At 43.0% G+C, this 10,525-nt stretch overlaps 1 pseudogene; it reads left to right on the top strand.

Annotated features, from left to right (window-relative positions):
- The first annotated feature begins 1,724 nt into the window (after positions 1–1,724).
- On the top strand, positions 1,725–2,306 carry LOC122939495 (annotated as a pseudogene).
- Positions 2,307–10,525: the final 8,219 nt, after the last annotated feature.

Genomic DNA, 10,525 nt, shown 5'->3' with positions numbered 1-10,525 from the left:
GCTGCCGAATGTCAGTGAAAGTGCATTTCTTAAATTCCCATCTTGACTTTTTCCAACCCAATTTGGGACACGTAAGTGACGAACATGGAGAGCGGTTCCATAAAGATATTTCTACAATGGAGAACAGGTATCAAGGCCGCTGGAATCCCAACATGATGGGGACTACTGCTGGTTTTTGCCACGGGAAAATATGACCTTTCACAAACGCAGAAGCAGATGCCTGAAGCACTGTTACCAGTACTGGGCCTTGCTCAAGTAAGACTTTTAAACCGAAAAACAAGACTTTTTGTAATGTTGTTATTCCGTTACATTTTCATACACTGTTTACTACGCAAACTTTGATGGAGATCAGGTAATTGTTGGAGTAAAACTCGTTCTGTTCAAAATTATTCAAATCTTTCCAAGGGCTTCATACATTTAGACATACTTATGCATAGCAAAATTTTGTGACGTGTTAGAACAATCCTGACTTCGGGTTTGTAATCCGCACACTCGATTTAGTATAGGAGAAATGGTTTTTGCCCAGTAGCAGACGAAAAGTTTTTTTTTGTTGCGTGGTGTAAGTGACAACCAGGCCGTTTGCTATTGTTTTCTAAGCGGTTCTAGAACTAACTGGTTTACATTTTTCTGGTAACGTGGGGTTAAATGTTTCAATATACTTTCTGAATCAATTCCTTGCACTCATTAAGATCTCTGCTTGCTGTCATTCAGTAGAAACCTCATTGTCTATTTCCAATGGATAAAAATGTGTCCTGGACATGTGATGGGCACACGGCTCTATCATATATGTGTATGTGTCACATGACCAGGACGGATTTTATTCCCTGGAAGTAAATCATGGGAGTGTATTCACACGTAGCACTTGACGTGCAGATAAAGTCACATCAGCAGAACGTAAGTTTTACTGTAATTTTCTGTGGTTTTGCAATGTGATATTTGGATATGCAATTTTATAGGGGAAACTTAAAATAATTGTGTTTTACCTATAAAAAAAAATGTGGTTGATTATCGCCTCACAAAACTATGGAAAAAACACATGTTCTTTTTAACTCAGCCTTGACTCTGCTCTAACTGCACATCGACTGCTATGTGTGAATATACCCTTAGGTGGCATGGTACGCTTGTGACACTATTTTTGCTGTGTGCCTTAAAATCATAGAGCATTAAGTGTCCGATAGGTTTGAGAATGGTCTCTCGTTTTTTGACGGCAGTGAATGGAGAGGGGGCCACGCATTAGCAGTTCTCTCCATTCACTTCTATGTGAGTTTCAAAAATAGTTGAGCATTCTTAGCTAATATTGGAACTCCCATAGAACTGAATGGAGAGAGCCATACGTCCGTAACCACCTCTTCATTCCCAGTGGATGCAAGATGGGGCCCCGTGTTTGAATAAGGTGCAGGTCCTAGTAGTGGGTCCCGGACATGGCATATTCTGTGGAACTGCCATGGATGTCCAAATGGACATACTTCTTTAATGTATGACAGAAACCATGATTCATATACAAGTGCTTCACATGATGGAAACCACTGGAGTCCAACAGACCTCACTGACTTGGGAGGGTCCATCATGTTCTTTTGTGGTCTTGTAATTTTATCAGGAAGAACAGAGTTGCATGTGTTATCGCATTACATGGTATTTCATTATCTCTAATGTATTGTCTTGTGAGAGTTGTATATATATAATGGATTTTTGTCTTTAAAGGCTTTGTGAGATACTATATAACAATGGCGGACAATGCACTTAAGAAGTCCAGGAAGAGACGCCACTGCTTCCCCGACTTACCAGCCAAGCGGCGTCGGATTGACCCTGCACAATCATCTCAGAGGCGTGTTGTGATCTACACCCCGTCCAGTGAGCTCCTGAGGTGCCTCGGACTCTTTCTATGTCGGAGGTGCTATAAGCTGGATCTTTCCCCTACACAGGTTACAGGATGGCTAAAATGTATTGACAACTATCTCCTTACTTCGGATTGCCAACCCGTAAGTTTCCTGAGCTCAGGCAGCGTGGTCTTCCTCTATATGCTATGCCGGGACCTCATCTCCCCAGAGGTAGACAGTGTAGAACAGCTTCAAGTGTCGGTCCTGACCTGCTACTTCATCACCCACTGCTACACCGGCAATGAGAATGGGTATCCAGAAACACCATTCCTGGTGGGCTCAAGGACAGCCTTTTGGGACCGATGCCTGTCTTACATCAACATTATGAGCTCCAAGATGATGCAGATCAATTCCAACCGCCAGATTTATAGCGAGACACTCGCTGAGCTGAAGGCTATAGGGCGATAAGACAACCTGTGTCCTGCGTGATCTGGATGGACAGAAGATGGATTAGAAAATGAGGCCAGAATATGAAATTTTGTGAAGGGACCATGTTTTAGGGAGGTATTAACATCTAAGACCACCATGTTATACCTATATGCCATATAAGTTATCATGGCTCCTGGAGATTTAAGATCAGGATGTGAAAGACTCCAGGCTGCATTGTATGGACTCCTGGTTTATTACATGTCCCCCTCACAAGCCGCTCTGGCTCTTTTTCAAGTCCTTAGAGCTTCTCATTTTTTTTATTGATATCTCTTAGAGATTTCAATAATGGAATTATACCGTATGGCTCTCAGAGCAGACAATGATTTTTCACATTGCTGCACTATGGTGCAAAGACATAAGTTTTCAGACTGGACTTTACAAATGCATGATTTTTATTTGGCTCGGAGCATTTCTTTATAGGTGACAGCTGGAGAACCAGGGACTAAGTTATTAACTGTACTTATCTTACTTCACAAAATCGTTCCCTGTTCCGAGCTCTCAGTCATGTGGCCCTGGAAGCTCTGTTGTGATCCAGTATTGATGACGTTTTGTCTACTGGTCACTTGTCTTCCAGGATCCTAAATCATGCCCCGTTGACAGCACATCACCAGTAATGTCCCTTTTGGGGCTGGTGCTCTGTGCTGTGTGCAAGGTGCATGTGATGATCCAGCGTACAGTAGCTGGATACATGCATGCACAGACCAAAGAAGAGTGCTTGCCCTCTTCTACAATGAAGAAAGCAGAGAAGTGAGAGGAAGATAGACAGTGGTGCCCGGCATATAATACCGGGAAATGCAGTTTCTTAAACTATTGAACAGCTCTCCAAATTCAGCGTCAGGATATCAACAAATGCATAACATCCATTTCTGCAAGCGAAGATCAAGTAAAGATCAGATCCATCACAAGGTCTTCTGAACAGAAGAAGAAGGCAGCAGCTGGAAGCTTTCCTGAGACTTGAACTGTGTGCCTTATACACCTAGTGGACTTAAGTTACTTAGGTGACTTTGCTTCTGAAGCATGCAGAATTTTCTTTTATTAAACTTAAACAAAACATTACTATTTCACTTGTTTCTATTTTCTGGAATTGTACTGCTTCCATGTAATAAAGATGAGAGATGAAAAACACAAACTACATTCTAAATCATAAATAGCACAAAAGCTCCAATGCTTGTTCTACTTCAGTAAGTTCTCAACAACCCTTTACCTTTAGAAAACCCCTCTGGGGTCAGTTAAAGGGAATGTGTCATCAGAAAATGACCTATTGTTTAAATTGCATTTTTATGCTATACATATATTTTACCATTTTAGGTGAGATCTTTTAATTTTCCATGTCACTATTTTTATTTAAAGTGTTTATAACACTACAACTTTCACACCGGCCACTAGGTCTAATAATAGGTCATCATTTCCCATTCTGTACAGGTAACTTTTCAGTAGCCATTATCATTATCACTGCAGATGAGCAAATAAAAAAAAAAATCAATTCTGATGGTTCGCCAAATTTCCCCAAAATATTCAATTTGATCCGAATTTATTTGTGACAAATATTAAAATGTTAAAGAAGAAGCTATTTCCTGGCTGCTAAGAGCCTGTATAGTGGTGTATAACACTGTGCCTTGCAGTAACACGCATAGGGAGTCCACTGTGGTAGTGAAACAGTACTCTGAGATAGTATGACACGCAGATGACAGACATCGCTCCTAGAATCACTTCACACTTCACTTATTCGGTCAGTTACGGGGCTGACCAAATAACTCAAGTGTGAACTCAGTCTTCACAGGTCAATGTTAGCGTCAGATATAAAGAACCGCGCAGAGACCCAAGATCCTACTATAGTGTGATAGAGCGCACTCCTTTTACACCGTCGTCAGCTGATTCCACATAGATTTCTATAGAACCTGTTCTGTTACACACTGAGACAACTAATGTCCCCCTGACAGAGTGGAGAGGGTGTCAGCAGTAAGTTCTTGTTGACATCACTGTTTATTTTGCCCTTCTACTCATCCGTCATAAGAACCCCAAAAAACGGATCCTGTCTTTTGAGCATCCCCATTCATAGGGTCAACATTTGCTCAGTAATCCATCAGTATTGCTAAGGGCAAAAAAAACAGGAGTGGATCCAAAACAGAGATGACACGTGATTAGAAAGTTTGCATCTCTTCTGTGTTTTGTGAACCCACTCCTGATTTTGGCTTCCAAATCATGAGCATATCCTGCTACAAAATGGTGGCTGAGGCATGTCTTAAGTGTCGGCCCTGCAGGCTGAGTAAGAGTACTGAACAGCGGGCTCCTGTCCAGGCCATCCGGACCTCAGTGCCCCTAGAGCTCCTTATGATCAATTATGTACAGATTGGGTACTCTACCTAGGGACACTCGTACTGTCTAGTCATGACACATCATTTCACAAAGTATGCGGTGGCTGTACCCACCAGAGACCAGGCGGCAGAGTCGGCCGCTGAAGCGGTCTGCAAACACTTTTTATAGGTGTTCGAGTGTCCACGGAGGATACATTCGGACCAGGGGGCATTTTTTCATGGTACTCTAATGAATAAGCTGTGCCAACTGCATGGGATCGAACATTTCCGCACCACCATGTATCACCCCCAGGGAAAATGGGGCATACGAGCGATTCAACTGCACCTTGCTTAAGATTCTGCTGACTCTGGAGGACAGCTAAAAGGCTCAGTGACCCGAGTACCTACCTGAACTGATGTGGGCCTATAACAACAGGGTACACAGTACCACCAGATACTCCACACATATGCTCATGTTTGGGAAAGCCGAACGGGAGATTGAAGATCTCCACATGCCCGATCCGATGGAGCCACCATGGAGAAATACCAAAGCATGGCTGCAAGAGCACGGCCGCTGGCTGAGAGCAATGCGCGCACTCGTACCTGCAGATCAATAGGACTGGCACCCAGAGGGATGTCCAGGCGTAAACGTCGCCTCAAAAGCATCATCAAAAGGTGACGTATAGAGAGGATGCGGTGGCCGCCGGTAACATGTAGCCAATAAAGAGCATAGTAAGTGCTCAGTATGGCACAGAGTGTAGAGAACGCCTCCTGGTGGCCACTAACGGTATTGATGGCCAGACAGGAGGACATTACTTCTACCGTAAAACACAAAAAGGGGGAGGAGGAGCACCTTGAACGATTATTAGAGAGACGTGCTACAACTCCAATCCTTAAGATGCAAATGTGCTGAGGGAATAGTAAAAAAAATCTCAAAGCAGACCATAGAACGGGATATTCATTGGCAGGAGAAAAAAACATGGCCTAAATAGGGGTACTGGTGACTGCCCTACCAGAAGTTGAATACTGCATCAGGGTCTCTCCCTCTCACTGTGGTCGGTTGAAGAAGTGGCTTCGCAACTGCACTACTTTAGCACGCCCCCCTGAGCTCTCTCTAGCAGGGAGAATATTGTCTCTCTCGGATTCGGGCCTTACCATCACTGTCCATCTGAGATCACCCTCTAGAGCCCCCAACGCAACCTCTGCCCGCAGCTCGGGGGTCAGGTTACACATTCCAACCGCACATCGCACCCTTTCAGTCCAGTCCTGCAACGTCATGTTTTTACAGTCAAATTTTCGCAGATGACGCAACAGCACCCCAACGGGTATGTACCTTACCGGGATGGGCATGGCGGGGGCAAGCTGTATCAGCATTGTTGGGGCAAGTTGGCCTTGTACTGGCACACCCTGAGCTGGGTCCTGGAGCGGTGCCATTGGTGCCAGGGGAAGGTCTCCCGCCGCGTTCCCATCCATAACGGTTGCTGTATCCTGCCGACTGCGCCAAGATGTAAGCCGTGTACCTTTTGGTGGGCTCCCCCAGATACAGTGAAGTCACGAATGAGGAAAGCAACCCCAACACCAGTTTTTGCCAAAACAGAATTTTATTTAAACGTGGCAATGAACACAACCACAAATTCTGAGAACATATAATAAATTTACATCCACCCAGCCCGGAGGCTGACACGCTTGTGCTGCACAGCACGGCGCACTCCAATGGATGCATAAGTAAAGTGCAGTAATTTACGTACTGGTGGGCATAACTAAACTGCCACACCTTACCTGTTATTACCCTAAAAAAACACAAGAACAATTGTTTGGGTGCGTGTTTTCAGCTAGCCTGCGGTGCAGCACAACAGCTTACAATCTTAAAGTGCTCTAAAGTATTCCCCCTCCTATAACTGGTCTTGTAGCACATGCTTGAGTATTCCTCCTGAGCAAAATGCCAGCCTGGCTTAAGTTTGTGGGAAGTTTATCAGCTCTCCAATGTGAAATGTCACTTTAAGTTATGGAGTCCTTGCAAAGAACAATAGCAACACTTCTGGCCTGACACAAACAGAGAACCTAACTAACTAACTACAGGCCTGTTCTCAGTCTCTAGGCGCCAACACTGTAATGATGTGCGTGCACAATATTACCGACCCGGGTCTGCTCTGCATCCGCTGGTTACTGTGAACCGAACAAATGCCTCTCCAACAAGCATGTGGTACCGCAGTGTATGTTGCTTTGCTCATCAGCTCTCATCAGCGTTCCTGGAAGCAATCCTCGTTCCTCTGGACAGGTTCAGGGTCTTGGACACGATCAGCTTCACTTAGCTGCAGCTTTAGTCACTGAAGTATGCTCCCACACCTGGATGCCGTCGGAAACTCTGCTCACATAGTTCCTCAGTCTCAGCTTCCTCTAAGATGGCTGTTTCCTTTTTTCTTCTCCAGGCTCTGAAAATCCACCTCTCATGAATATGGAAAATATGCAGCCTGTTAGCTGTGTTTAGGAAACAGGGGCATCTTGTGGCCAAACGCAGAATGTCAGTCCAGATCATTTAATTTAATCGATACAAACAGTGTTCAGACAATGAGAGCTGCTTCCCCATCTCACAGGTGTACCTAGTCCTTCTGCTGCCTGAGGTGAAAAGTCAAATGTCTCCCTTCCTTCCCAAATGATAAAGACTTACAATGTCCTTGTCAGAAAATCTTGAGAAAAATGCCCTATACAGGTGAAATTAAAAAAATTTGAATATCGTGCAAAAGTTCATTTATTTCAGTAATGCAACTTAAAATTAGAATATTATAAAAAGGTTTAATATTCTAGGGTCTAGTCTAGTCGACTAGGGTCTACTCTAGTCGACTAATTAATCCATACCCCCTGAGCAAAGGGGACCTCAAAATGGAGACTTTGGGGTTTCATAAGCTGTAAGCCATAATCATCCAAATTATAACAAATAAAGGCTTGAAATATCTCGCTTTGCATGTAATGAGTCTATCTCATATATTATGGAAAATTTCAGCCCGCACAACCCCTAGCAGGTGCAGATTGCTATGGCGAAATAAAGATATAAATGTAAAAACACAAAATGCAATCGCACACTGCAACCAGCACTCTGCCTTGCCTTTATGCTGGATGTTGAATAAGGCATTGGTGTACATTTTGGCCGAAGCGTAATAAGCCACTCACCGCGTCAAGGTTGCCTTCATGAGTGGTCCCTATCTCATATATTAGTTTCACCTTTTAAGTTGTATTACTGAAATAAATGAACTTTGCACGATATTCAAATTTTTCGGGTTTCACCTGTATGTTGTAGAGTTTTGCTTAAAGGGTTTTCTGGTTTAGTATTCGACAATCCCAATAAGAATAAGAAGAATCAGAATCAGAGTCAGGCGGTACACACACTCAGTCAGACACACAGAGACAGGCAAGCACACATTTATATACTCATTACTCACACATGCAGGCAGCACATTACACACTGACTCTAACGCACTGCATGAGGAGGAGGCGGAGCTACAGGCTTCACTTGCTGGACTGGACTCCACAGGGCCGCAGCACAGGCTGATTAGGGACGGGTATGGTGCCACCGCTCACTTACTGGCCAGCAATATTTTAAAATCACCTCATGCCCATCGCAGGGCGCTGGAGTGATGGGACTAAATAAGGAGCGATCATAGATACAATTATGCAGCTCAGAGCAGTGCACCGCGCAGAACGTCCTGAGCTAGTCTTTTTTTATCACTTTTTTATACAATTTTTTTTTTAATATCACTTAATCTTTAACATTATTGCATTTCTCATTTTAACCCCAAAATGTCCCCCCCTCCCCCTTCCTTTGCAATGCGTCTCCTATCCCCTCCAACAATCAATACGGAAAAGGGGTAACGGTGAGGTGGGGGTAAGAAGAATTAAGACTTCCAAATCCCCCATATCTTATTCCATTTCTCCTCAATATTTCTTTGTTTATACAAAATTCTTTCATATTTCTTAATCTTGTTAATCAAATTTTCCCATATACGCACACTAGGAGTGTTTCGTGAAAACCAACTTTGCGTAATTAACCACTTCAACCCCCCTTGCTGAAACCCCCTTAATGACCAGGCCACTTTTTACACTTCTGCACTACACTACTTTCACCGTTTATTGCTCGGTCATGCAACTTACCACCCAAATGAATTTTACCTCCTTTTCTTCTCACTAACAGAGCTTTCATTTGGTGGTATTTCATTGCTGCTGACATTTTTAATTTTTTTGTTATTAATCGAAATTTAAAGATTTTTTGCAAAAAAATGACATTTTTCACTTTTAGTTGTAAAATTTTGCAAAAAAAACGACATCCATATATAAATTTTTTGCAAAATTTATTGTTCTACATGTCTTTGACAAAAATAAAATGTTTGGGTAAAAAAAAAAAATGGTTTTGGTAAAAGTTATAGCATTTACAAACTATGGTACAAAAATGTGAATTTCCGCTTTTTGAAACAGCTCTGACTTTCTGAGCACCTGTCATGTTTCCTGAGGTTCTACAATGCCCAGACAGTTTAAACTCCCCACAAATGACCCCATTTCGGAAAGTAGACACCCTAAGGTATTCACTGATGGGCATAGTGAGTTCATAGAACTTTTTATTTTTTGTCACAAGTTAGCGGAAAATGATGATTTATTTTTTATTTTATTCTTACAAAGTCTCATATTCCACGAACTTGTGACAAAAAATAAAAAAAATTCTAGGAACTCGCCATGCCCCTCACGGAATACCCTGAGGTGTCTTCTTTCTAAAATGGGGTCACTTGTGGGGTAGTTATACTGCACTTGCATTTTAGGGGCCCATATGTGTGAGAAGTAGTTTGCAATCAAAATCTGCAAAAAATGACCGGTGAAATCCGAAAGGTGCTGTTTGGAATGTGTGCCCCTTTGCCCACCTAGGCTGCAAAAAAGTGTCACACATCTGGTATCGCCGTATATGTAAAATGACACCCCAAAACACATTCCCCAACTTCTCCTGAGTACGGCGATACCAGATGTGTGACACTTTTTTGCAGCCTAGATGCGCAAAGCGGCCCAAATTCCTTTTAGGAGGGCATTTTTAGACATTTGGATCCCAGACTTCTTCTCACGCTTTCGGGCCCCTAAAATGCCAGGGCAGTATAAATACCCCACATGTGACCTCATTTTGGAAAGAAGACATCCCAAGGTATTCAATGAGGGGCATGGCGAGTTCATATAATTTATTTTTTTGGCACAAGTTAGCGGAAATTATTTTTTTGTATTTTAGATCTTTTTTTATTTTTTTTCCTCACAAAGTCTCCCGCTAACTTGGGACAAAAATTTCAATCTTTCATGGACTCAATATGCCCCTCACGGAATACCTTGGGGTGTCTTCTTTCCGAAATGGGGTCACATGTGGGGTCTTTATACTGCCCTGGCATTTTAGGGGCCCTAAAGCGTGAGAAGAAGTTTGGAATATAAATGTCTATAAAATTTTCCGCATTTGGATTCCGTGAGGGGTATGGTGAGTTCATGTGAGATTTTATTTTTTGACACAAGTTAGTGGAATATGAGACTTTGTAAGAAAGAAAAATAAATAAATAAATAAAAAAACAATTTCCGCTAACTTGGGCAAAAAAAATTCTGAATGGAGCCTTACAGGGGGGTGATCAATGACAGGGGGGTGATCACCTATATAGACTCCCTGATCACCCCCCTGTTATTGATCACCTCCCTGTAAGGCTCCATTCAGACGTCCGTATGATTTTTACGGATCCACGGATACATGGATCGGATCCGCAAAACACATACGGACGTCTGAATGGAGCCTTACAGGGGGGTGATCAATGACAGGGGGGTGATCAATGACAGGGGGTGATCAGGGAGTGTATATGAGGTGATCACCCCCCTGTCATTGATCACCCCCCTGTAAGACTCCATTCAGACGTCCGTATG

This window comes from Bufo gargarizans, chromosome 5, assembly GCF_014858855.1.
Source record: "Bufo gargarizans isolate SCDJY-AF-19 chromosome 5, ASM1485885v1, whole genome shotgun sequence".
Classification (NCBI taxonomy): domain Eukaryota; kingdom Metazoa; phylum Chordata; class Amphibia; order Anura; family Bufonidae; genus Bufo; species Bufo gargarizans.
This window is presented reverse-complemented; position numbering and strand designations above follow the sequence as displayed.